Below are 12,023 nucleotides of genomic sequence, written 5' to 3'. Positions count from 1 at the left end.
TTTCCATTCATCTTGAAGGGGCCTGTGAACTAATCCAAAGTAAAACGCATGACAAAGTTGAGAGACAACAAACCAATGCCAACAGTGAAAGTCACAGGACAAGGCCACCCTCGGATCTAAGTTTCTCTTTCCAAAATCTATATTAAAATGTCCTCTCAGTCTATTGCACAAAACTACTCATCACTGGAGGTTTGTGCAATATAAACATTTATAGATAAAGTCAGGATTCTCCTGACCTTCAGACAGGGTTGATGGGGAGAAGCAGCTGGGTAAGATTACAGGAAATGATGTTAATTACTTTCAACAGCACGAAATAAAGGCAAGTTGTCATTACAATTCCATGCAATATTTCACCATGCAAAACTCAAATCCATAGGAGCACTGGCTACAGTGGTCAAGAAATCCACAAAGCAAGCGCAGCAAAGTCTATTGTGACAAGGCAAAATCCACAGAGAGGACTGCAGCAAGAAATTAGCACTCAAACCAACTTTTTTTTTTTTTTTTGTAGGAAAGATAAGAATACTTGAAGCAACTTTAAGTTATCTGAGGCACAAACAAGTCTAGCCACAAGGACAGAACTCAGCACAGACTAACTCACCCTGCCTCTCAGGCCTTGCAAGTCTTGTACTACCGTGTCCCCTCCAGCAAAAGTCTTCAGTTGTGAAGACTTATTTGTTTAAGATAATAGGAAGGAGAGAAGTAAAAAAAAGAACAATCTAGACATCAATTCCCTTTCCCTATGGCTCACCTTTTTTGGTTTATGTGGCACAAAGATGGAAGGGAAAAAACCAGTATTTTAGAGTATATTGCAGTGAGCTCCAAAATGTCTAATGGAGATCCTGGAAGGAGTCAATAAAGCTCAAGAACCTTTGCCACAGGTCTCACCTCCAATGAAGTTTCCTTCTGTGTCTTAAGTTTGCACTGGCACAAACACAGAGGCAAAACGATAAAAAATTCACCAGTCCTGCCTTGGCTGCTTGTGATGGATGGCAAGATGTCAGCCCCAGTGAGCACAGAATTCCCCCCAAATTAGTCCTCCCACTATTACCACTTGTGTAAAGGTTAAGCCTTAGGTACCACGAGCTGCGTATTTTCAAGAAGGCTGATGCAAAATCTCCCAAATAGAAAGCAGACAGCCTGCAGCAAAAAATCAGTATTAATGATTTTACAACCCAAACAAAAATAGCTTTACAGAGCCAGAAGTAGCTACAGCTCCTGCTCTAATTAGGCTTCACACATCTAAAAGACCCCCAAGTGTTTCCAAAACAGCAGGGATTCCCAGAAGTGAGATTCATTTTATGTTCAGCAACTTTCATGGTGCTTAAGTGAACACAACTTCTGACACACTTCATAATGCAAGGATGACTTCAACATTTGATGCTGCAAGGAAGGCACAGTCTCATTTCAGTGCCTGATCAAAATGGACTGCAAATAAGTACTAAGCTTGTTATCACAGCCTAAGCTCCACAGCTCAGCTTGCACATGTGGACAGCAGAATGCCAAAGGATTCACAAGAACAGTTTCTTAAAAAGAGGAAGGGGAGTGTTGTTTTTCCCTAACACACCAGGGGTTAGTTTACAGTGACTAAAGACCAGGACCAGCCGCCTTTCGTAAGGAGCTGTGGTGCTCAGGATGTTATCACGGAAACAGAAGACAAAACATCCTTCCTTAATCTCCAACCCCATCCACACTGAGTTTGGAAGCTCTGAGGAGCCCAGCATTTGGTTGGTTTTCTGTTCTGCAGTGTGGATTAGTTCACTGAGTTACTAGTGGGGATGGGCACTTGCTTGCAAATAAGTGTCTTTCCTCATTGAGGTTTTATTTAGCACTGCTTAATTTAGGTTTGAGCAGGGTCCCAGAAGAACCACCATGGGGGAAGCACACAAACTGAAGAACAGGTCAAGCTCTGTGAGAGCTCTCTGCCATCCTCCCTCTTTTTTACTTAGGAAAGAAAAAAAGTCTTGAATTCTGAGTACACACCTGCTCTATTTGGGAAAGGTTCAAAATCCAAAACCACACCCCAAAATAACCCAGATGCATATATGCACATGTGTACATAACCAACAGAGCAAACATTGCCTTAAGCATCTAAATAAACCCTCGATTTTGAGAAGAAAGATTTTGAAAGAACTCCTTTTACCCAGTGGTCAGAGTAAGGTCTCCTGGTTTCTATTCCTGCATCTGCTGCAAACACTAGTGCCATAAATTCCAGGCCATCTTACAAGAAGGGCTGCTTTGAGCTGTAACTTCAAGTTTAGCAAGATGGACACCAAGTATAAAACATCTGTTATCTTATGCTCTAGACTATTTATCCAAGTACAACCAACCTTTCAAGCCTTTAATGAAATTGTGAGGCTTTTGTAAGAGCTCTTGGCACAAGCTCTGAGGGATGAAGGTCAAAAGTCACTCTACCAGAAAATGATAATAAAAGCTATCAAACATTTCAATAAGTGTTTCAGAGCTGCTTTCGAGCTGAACAGAGAAATACAGGAGAATTAGCAGCAGTGGGCTTGTGGCAGTTTGCAAGAATATCAAAATGATATATTTCTCAATTTACACACTCTTCTCATCGTGCTGGGTCTGTTGTAAACCAGGACTTGATGGTATGTGTCAAACAAAAACAGCAAAAGGTAATGAAGAACAAGCAATCATAGCATGTTCTTGTCCTTTTAGAGCTTTACAAACAAATGAAGCTGGTCATATACAGTAAAAGTGAAAATACCCTGAGGAAATACTCAGATTCACAGCTTGTGAACTCCATTTGTAACCTGCTTTGCATAACAATTTTACTTGAATACCCTACAGTTCTTACTTCTATTTGCATGTGTCCTATTTCATCTCTCACTAAAATCCACCTCTGGAGAACATATTTCTCACCATCTCTGAGGAAGCAGATACACCTGTCCCAGACACAGGACTATACAGCAGAGCCAACACCAGAAGGCAGAGTTCCTGGCTGGCTGTCCCACGTGTTGCCTTTAAACTCACCACAGCAGTCAGTGACCAGAACATTCCCCAGAGGACAGGAGAAGGTTTGCTTTTCACTGAGGACAGGGACAGTGCAACAGTAACAACCAGCCCTGGAGCACCTCATGCTTGGTACCTCAAACCTCTACAGATATAAAATCCCCCAAAACTCCTCCATCAAGAATGAAAGATAAGAAATGCTGAAATTTAGAGTTGTGCTTTCTGTTCCAAGTGGATGATGTGTACCATTATCTCTGCTACACTTCACTGCCCAAGAAAGCACCAAACCCAACACTCCATTCCTGAACTTTCACTCTTAATTACTGCTTTTCCTGGCACACAAACTCAGCAATTTACCTATCACTGTTAACAGAGTAGGAACAGTTATTTGTGGAGTGACATCAAGCAGCTGCTCCATGTAAGAAGTTCTCTGTTTCAACCATTTGTGCTTGTACACATCAGAGGTGCTGTGACGTACACAAATAACAGCAGGTTAAAGTCCAAAAGGATCTGTTAAGGGAGACAAACTGGTTATAAACAGCTGTGCAATGCAAACCTCCAAAGAAGGTGTGTGACTGCAGCCACTGAGGCTGAACATTGCTCAGCTCACTTGGCATCCTGCAAAAATACCACACCAGGTAAGGTACCTCTAGCCCAGGGCTGGAAAACCTGGGTGGGAGGAAAGATGGACAACCTGGACCTCATCTTGGACCAGAAATTTAGGGTATGTGACCAGAGGGCAGTTTCACAGCAGTCCTGTGGACTTTAAACTACAGTTTGGCTCCCCAGCCACAGGTCACATGCACTGAGTTCTTTGCATGCTGGGTAGGTATTACAGCCCTGTCCATACAGCTCATGATGAGCTTTGCTTGTCTTAAGAACGTGACATCACCTTTATTTCAACCAATTTTCCACTGTAACATTTGGGGTATTTTCAGAGGAACTGATACCTGATGAATTGCTCCCCATCCTGTACTGGTGCAGTTGATTATTTCTGACTATGACAGTTCATTAATCCTCCTTGAACATCTTTCTGTTTTTACACTTCTTCAAACCATCATGACAGTAGGTGTCACCTAAATGAGGGCTCCCAGGCTGCTTGTAAAACAGGCTGGCAATGGCAGTGGGCAGAGTTCAAGGAGATGGACTTGGTGATACAGGATATACTGGTGACTTTGAGTGACTAACTACATGACTAAAGCCATTAGGAAAACTGAAGTCTTGATGTACTTTGAAAACCTGAAAAAAGTTAAAAAATGAACATGCCTTGCACTGACAGTCAGACTATTTGGTGAGGAGTAAGACAGACATCAGCACTGATTGCCTGCTACAAAACAAGCCAGCAGGGAAAAATGTAAGGGTTGTCCAAAAACCACTACCAAAACCCAACTCCATTTCCATGGGAAATACAATTAGGAACATTATCTGGTGCATTTTAAAGCACACTAAGAAAAGACACAACCCATAAAGGCCTTAAAGAAAACTTTCAAGAGTTCAAAATACTGACTTCCATTTTTTTTGCTTCTAAAAGAAGCAAATTAACTTGAGCTGCAGCTGCTTGATCTGGTTTTTCCAGTGAAAAAGCTATTGCAAACACAGGAGCAAGGGGTCCAACATACTTCCAAAGATCAAATAAGAGGCAAATTCTTGCAATTAGTGATAGTAATGTAAGCAAGGGGAGGTCAAAAAAGGCTTTCAACACAATTGGCACATATTTACAATACAGATAACCTTCAAATTCTTTTTTTCTCTAAATGCATGGTTTTGTTTAAACTGTTTTACTACAGTATTTATTGCACATTCATTTTACAGTGCAGACAAGTTAACAGAGCAATAAAAACCTTAACTTTGCTTCATCTGGTTTTAAAATCTAAAAGCTTTCGGATTCTACTAGCATAGATTCTTGAGTTAAATATTGATTGTTTAATATATTATAGCATTGTAAATTTTACAGAATGCGAAAGTCTTACTCAGCTTCTTGCCAAAAAGATATCAGGAATAATATTGACAACTAATTACCCGTAGGGCAAAGCACCCTAGGTTAATTACCCTGATAATGACATATTAAAAAAATATATTTGAAGTAGTTGTGCAACACTTTAGTTATTCTGGTATTACTGAACTTTTGTACACCTCTTATTGACGGGTCCTCAAAACCCACAGTTGTTAAGTCATGCCTTGAAAGGTAGAACACTCACTCAACTAAACACAGAGCTATAAGCTAAAATCCAGATCATTTAAGCCTGCCTTCAGGAAAAGGGATATTTGCAGGCACCTCTCCAAACAGCCAGCAATGAAACTGTTAATACTGATATTGCACACATCTTGACCTCGGAATGAACAACTTTGCTTGGTAATTCTTACTTCTGAGCACGAATTCCTGCCCGGGTACAAACCCAGACGCTGCACTCCCAGTTTGCAGCAGCTCAAGGTTTTGCAGCAGCTCCGAGTTGGTTTCTGCAGTGGCTGCACCCTCCCACCTGTGCTCCCCACAGTGGGGACAGGCACCTGTTTGCTTCACCAGACTGGAGAACTGATGTGCAGAACAGTTCAGGGAGGGGGTGTATTTCTCACCTGACTGGTTGGCTCCACTGCAAGTGCAGGGGACAGCTCTGGAAGTGAAGCAACAGAGGAGATGGGAAGGAAAGGAATAGGGCAGGACTCCTTGGGTGACACTGCCAAGAAGGAAACACCCTTCATTCCAGTTTCAAAGGCCTGCTCTACAATTCTTGCAACAACCCACCCCAAAACTTATATGCAAGAGTAGTTCTACTTGCTCACAGTTTTATTTGGGCAGAGTTAAAAACAGTAGATTATGGGAAGAGGGGGATAAGAGGTCAAGAAGCAGCATAGGGGTAGTCCTGCACTGGGGCAACAAAAACCCAGGACTTACTGACTGCAAGTGGCAGGAAGGGAAATGGGGAAGCAGGAGTGAGGGACTAAGCCTCAGCTGAGGTTATTTGTGTTTTCTGATGATAGGCTTATTTGGGCAAGTGTTAAGACTGTGGGTTTTTCAAGCTGTATAAAAAATGAAGCTGAGCCCTTTAACGGCCAAGGTGGAAAGAAGGGTCAGGTCAGCCAGGTTAAGCTGAGCTTCACACTGATCCTGGCAAGAGACACCTGAAGATTTCTGCAGCATAGATAGAAAAAAACCTCAGACTTTGCATGAAACAGCTCTCAAGTTCAGGGACACTTACAGTAAATACAGGTGGGCTCATCCATCAAGTCTTTTTGTGCTCCATACCTTCAACAGTGACAGCTGCTGGTCCTCCTGACAAGTTTAATTCTTTACAGGTTACATCACCAACATGCAGAGCAAAAGTCAGCCCTTCTATCCAACTGCACGTTGTGAAACCACACACAGGAGAAAGTGGGGCTTTGTGATGTTTGAAATTATGTGTTAATACCAGTGCACAAAACTCAAACCTTCTAGACACAGAATGTCAAGTGAGCGCTAACTGCAGTAACCTCTGCAGCAATTGAACAAGTAGTATTTCTATGAACAATCAGTATTTACTAATTTCTTGCACACCTAAGACACACATGGACTTTTCTGCCAGTCCCTGGAGCGTGCTCTGCAATTTGCATTTGAAAGTACAGAAGAAGGAAAAGCCCACGTTCCACTACCCTGAGGCAGCTGCCACAAATGTCATCACCACTCAGGTCAGACCCTGCTGATCATTCTGGCCAATGAAGCTCAAGTTGCCATTTCCTCTTAGCACCCAAAAAGTTTACAGCCTTAGTGATCTAAGAATAGTATTATCACAACCTATTTGAATGGCATTTTCCCCAACCTCAAAATACATCTGGAACTCCCCACACACGCATTTCAATCCCCACCCTACTGAGAAGAGTGAAATGAATGGTGTGAAAATCTTAATTTGAGATGAAATATGAAAATTACTTTTAAAAGGACCACACAGGATTTTATGAGCAATTGCTGCAAAGCAACAGTGCCAACAGATCCTGGACAGGATCTGAGAATCTCTCCACAAAATACTGTCAGTCTGTGCAAAAAAGCATATTGAAATATACACATAAATAAATGTATTTCAATATGATATATTAATAACAAATATACATAATATAGAAATAATATTTCCTACTGTTGTTAGGACAGGCAACAGCAGTTGTACCTGCACCTTTGGGAAATTTAGCTTTGGCCATAAAACTTACCAGCATTCTGAGGGAGAACAAAAAACACATAAGTGCTTGTGGGACAGAAATACACAGATTTTTATTAAGCAGACTTCACAAACCAGAAAAATGGAAAAGACTAAAGCAATAATTAGTCCAGAAAATAGAACTTAAAAACCCCAGCACTTTGTACTATGTTACAAAAAACATCTTCCAATCCCAGGTCAACAGACACCACAAATTAAAGACTTGCCTCACCAATGCAGAGCTTCCACAACCCTGTTTGCTAGATTTTAATGGAATTCTTACAGACCTTGTTTATAGAGCCAACCCTGGCCCCAGAGGGACTGTAATCTCTCCTCTGCTTTGTCAAGAACCAAGTACAAGGAGAAAGAAAAAAAGTTTTTTGCGTTTGCCACAGGAATGGCTCACTGTGCTCATTTGAGTTATCCCCCCCTTACAACAGAGGAGATGTGGACTCATATCAAGCATCAAGTCAACCAAATTCCAACATCTTTATTTTTCTTCCACCCGTGACAGCTCCGCACATAAGATATTATTACTGGGGGAGGTCACAGCAACCTGCTTACATCACCAGCTATTCCCCCTTCCTCCCACCCCACGAATGGAACAGGCAACTGATCGCGCGATCCGCTACCTAGCCAGCTTGAGTCTTGTATCTTGCCCTACCGCTCATTGAAAAAAAACAATACGTCACTGTTAGCTAAAAAAAGCATTGCCAGCAACTCGCAGCACTAAGCAAACAACCATCACCACCCGCAGTGAACGCACATAGAAGTGCATTTTTGCTAAGGCAAATTTTTCAGGGGTTCTTGAGAACAGCAAGACAAATAATTTCAAGCTACAAAAAGAAAGGGCTGCTCTACAATCGCCAAGAGAAGCGGCTCTGGGCCACATGAGACTCAGCAAATGCACAGCCCGGGGGCAGGAATGGCATACTGCAATCAAGCAGCGTCCAGCCTGGGGGCAACCGATCCAGCGCCCATCAAAGCTGGTCCCCTCCCAGTGCAGCCAGCACAGCTACTTTATAGCAACCAAGAGACAGCTTTAGCTAAAAGAAAAAAATTATAATAATAATAATAAATACATATTATGTATATAATCCCCCCCAACAACACCAAAACCCCAAAACAAAACAAAAAAACCACCAAACCACACAGAAAAACCCCAAACCACAAAACCCAACAAAAAAAACCCCCAACAAAACCCTCACCAAACCCCTGTCCTCTGCCCTGTTCACAGTGCCACTCCACCAATGTCTGCACCACCACAACAGCGTGACACACAACAGAGTACCCTGTTTGTACAGCTCAGATGTGTTCCCAAGGCAGCGATTCCATGAGGGCAGTTTGTGACAGAGCTCCTGTTCAGCTGCTCCCAATCCTTTCTTCCTCTGGCCAGTCATTCCCACCTCTCACTCTCCACCCCCAAATGCTGGCCCAAGCATTTGAAGTTAGTCAAAACAGAACAGTGAAGGAAAAACCCCCCCAGTTTTCAAGGGCTCAGTCCCAGTGGAGCTCGGTCACTTGGTTGAATTCTGTACCCACAGAGCACAGGAATCAGCATCTCAGAAGCTCAAGTGGTCCTGTTCTGCACAAAACAGAGAAGCCTCTTTAGGAGTCAGACACTCCAGGCAGCTGGGGCAGTAATTCATAATGTTCTGCATTGTATGATTCCCTCAAAACCAGGTTAAAAAATATATACAGAAAGGTTCAGTTTAGATGACCTACAAATGACAGACAAACACAGAGGGAGAAGGAAATTCCTCCTATTCCAGCTTTGACACAACCACTCTTTTCCCCTTTTTCCAGTCTTCTTCCTGTTCCCCAAATGCAGCTTCAGGATGGAACTGGAAATATGCTCCATGTTCAAAGGCGACCAGCAGACAGTCAGAGCAATATTCAAATGCTTTTAAAAGAGTCCCCTAAGTACTAATCTAGAACTCCATCATGCACTAAAATAAAATCTCAATTAGCTTATGAATCTGTTCCAAGAAGAGTTACTAAAAATACAAATCCAAAGGCAGGATCACATTTGCTTTTTAACTCCACAATCAGCAGCTGCCTTTTGCCTTCTTTTAATTTTCAGGTCTGAAGAAACAACATCATTTTTTCATAATTGAGCTCAAAACTGTGCAGAGAGACAGAGCTTCCTCCTCGAGTTTCAGACAAAAAGCTCTTGTAATTCTCAAGATCCACCTGACAATGTTTGCATTGGTGTCCTCAGTAAAACCTCAGCCCAGTGTTGAAGAGTTTCTCCGTAACACATTACAAAGTTAACCCTTTGCAATCAGTTAAATGATCTCCCAGTACGAGCATGAAGGGGTAGATTTGGAAAAGCCAGGGAATTCTGTGCTCCAATTCAGCTGTCCCTTCTGTATTTAAACACAGAGCAATGTATCTCCAGCATCTGGCATTAACTTCTGTGTTCTTGTAATGAGACGAGGAGACATTCCATTAAATTTTATTTCTGTGACAATATCAGGACAAAACTCTGGAAATGCTATTTCTTTTTTTCAAGAAAGCTAATAATAAATAATTCTGACCTACCATGACTAAGGGTCTCCAGAAGGTGCTCTTATTTTAGATTTCCCAAAGTATTAAATTGAAAAACGAATTCTTAATAACCATTACTACTTTTGTTGTTTTACATGAATTCCGTCCCGGTAACTCAAATGAGTTGATTCCTCATCATTTTAAACAGGCTCGGTTTACACAAAACCAAACAAACAAAACCCCAACACCCTCCCAAAAAACCCAAGCAACTATGCAACAAAGTACTCAGTAGGAAGTCTTTAAGTGCTTGACTAACTCCGGATAACACATTTCACCTGAAGTTGGCAGAACTCACCGCCAGCCCTTTTCACTGCATTTTTGTAGTTGTTGAAGAAATAGTTAAACCCAGGACATTCTCAAATCTAGAGATAAGTGTAATGAGATCAAATAATTACGATTACCATAATCTCTCACACATAGCTAGGATCAACCCTAAATCTCCTCATTAGGACAGATGGAAAAAGTAAAATCAGGATAACAGGAGGCCAATTTCCTAGAATCCAGCTTTGCAAGGTTCCCTAGCTGTAAGTCAATATTTTGCTAGATTTGTACCTATTTAACCAATTCTAATATAACATATGGGAAGGGAGAATCAGGCATCTCTAAATCCACACTACATAAACAGCAGTAATACATCAATGTAATTTTAACATATTGCAGAATATTAAGACAAAGAGACTAATTATTGAGACTCCAGCCAACACCATTCCCAGATGCCTTAACTGGGAATGCAAGTGAGTAAGAGCCAATCACTTGAAAAACAAAGATCTCAAACCTGCACATGACCAGAGACTTCTCATTGTTTTTCTATAAGGTGGATAAAACATTTAAAGTAGCAATTTGCACCTGCAATCAGTTTGACACAAAGCAGTTGCAGAAAGGGACAGTTTTAATTTTGCTTTGAGCACATTAAAGAATGCAGCATGGAATGCCCTTAATTCTTCTTTCTGCAGGATATGAATATTGGCAGGGAGAGAGGGAAGCATTGAAATAGCCTCAGCTACACAAGAGAGTGATTATGGTGGCCACTGTCCTGCTACCTCAGTGGAACCTGGCCAAGAATCAGCAATGGGGAAATTTAAGAAAATAAAATTAAAAAAAAAGACAAACAAAAAAAAGCATGCTGTATTTCAGCACTAAATAGGATCAAAAGGGATGCCTGAGATTAAGTAACACTGTTATGGGAAACAGAGGTAAGCAAAAAACCATCCAAAATTAAAAACAGACTGGTGGCTGTAAGATAAATGCTAGCAGCTCCTAACTTTTTCCCAGAAAAAAAAAAACCCTACACTGCAGAACAGCAAAAGCCTCAGTGTCTCTAAATCAAGCCTGAAACACGAGACCTTTGAGGTTTGATGTGAAGTTTAGCAGCGTTGTAAGACAGTTACACAAGGACCTGAGAAAGGCAAAAAAGCAAAACAATAAGAGGCAAAAAAGGAGCTCTCTTACTGAGCAGGTTCACCTGTCAGTTCAGACTAATTACTCTCATAACTCTTAGAGCACAGTTCCCCCATCTGCTCTTGGCCAATAATTTCACAACATGTCTTAATTCAGCCCACGAAAGCCGTTCACACTCTGAGAGCCCCCAGGATTTTGGTGTTGTGTTCTATAGCCACAGCCACAATTAATACTTTGCTTGGTCTCCACACAAAGCCCTTTCTGTTGCCTCAGCCCCATTGTACATAGGAAAACTCACTGCCCCATCTCTATCTTTTTTAACTGTTTAAAATGTCAAATTTAACTCTCCTTTGTGGGGAGAACACCCTGCAGATCTGCCAAAGGCACTTATCACCCCATTTCATTTTTGGGATGGTTCACTGAGGAAAGCCAGAAGAGGATGACCCCATCCATTAGTTGTGCAGGGCTGCTCCAGCAATCCATCTCCACAAAGGAGCAGCAGCACAACAACAGCACAGCTTCACCCTCCTGGCAGGGATATTTTTTGCTACCAGCATCTTAACCCAACTGCACGTAAACAAACCTTGCTTAAAACAAGACAATTTCCAACTAGATTGAAAAAATCAGTTATAAAGCAGCATTGACCTAAAATAAGAGAAACTAATGACGCTTATCTTTTCCTGTACCAATCAAAGCAATTTCAGTGCACACTGCTAACACACTTTTGGCTCAGGTGACATAAGTGCTCAGTTTTCCACAGTATAAAAAACACCATTTAAGGCACATAAACCACTAATTACCACAAAGGAGCTGCAATGATATTTATCAAGATTTGCCAGGCTGCAGAGTGACAATTTTAATTACTCTATTTTTGACCGACTATAGTTTATTTTCATCTGGTTTTACTGACTTATATCTAGCAACATCTTGAAGAGGAAATGTACA

At 41.5% G+C, this 12,023-nt stretch overlaps 1 protein-coding gene across 1 annotated transcript in view; it reads right to left on the bottom strand.

Annotated features, from left to right (window-relative positions):
* The window catches only part of GRB2 (growth factor receptor bound protein 2), a 49,290-nt gene that overhangs the window by 16,396 nt on the left and 20,871 nt on the right, over nucleotides 1-12,023 (bottom strand). The window lies entirely within an intron of this gene.

Source organism: Chiroxiphia lanceolata, chromosome 19 (assembly GCF_009829145.1).
Source record: "Chiroxiphia lanceolata isolate bChiLan1 chromosome 19, bChiLan1.pri, whole genome shotgun sequence".
NCBI lineage: Eukaryota > Metazoa > Chordata > Aves > Passeriformes > Pipridae > Chiroxiphia > Chiroxiphia lanceolata.
This window is presented reverse-complemented; position numbering and strand designations above follow the sequence as displayed.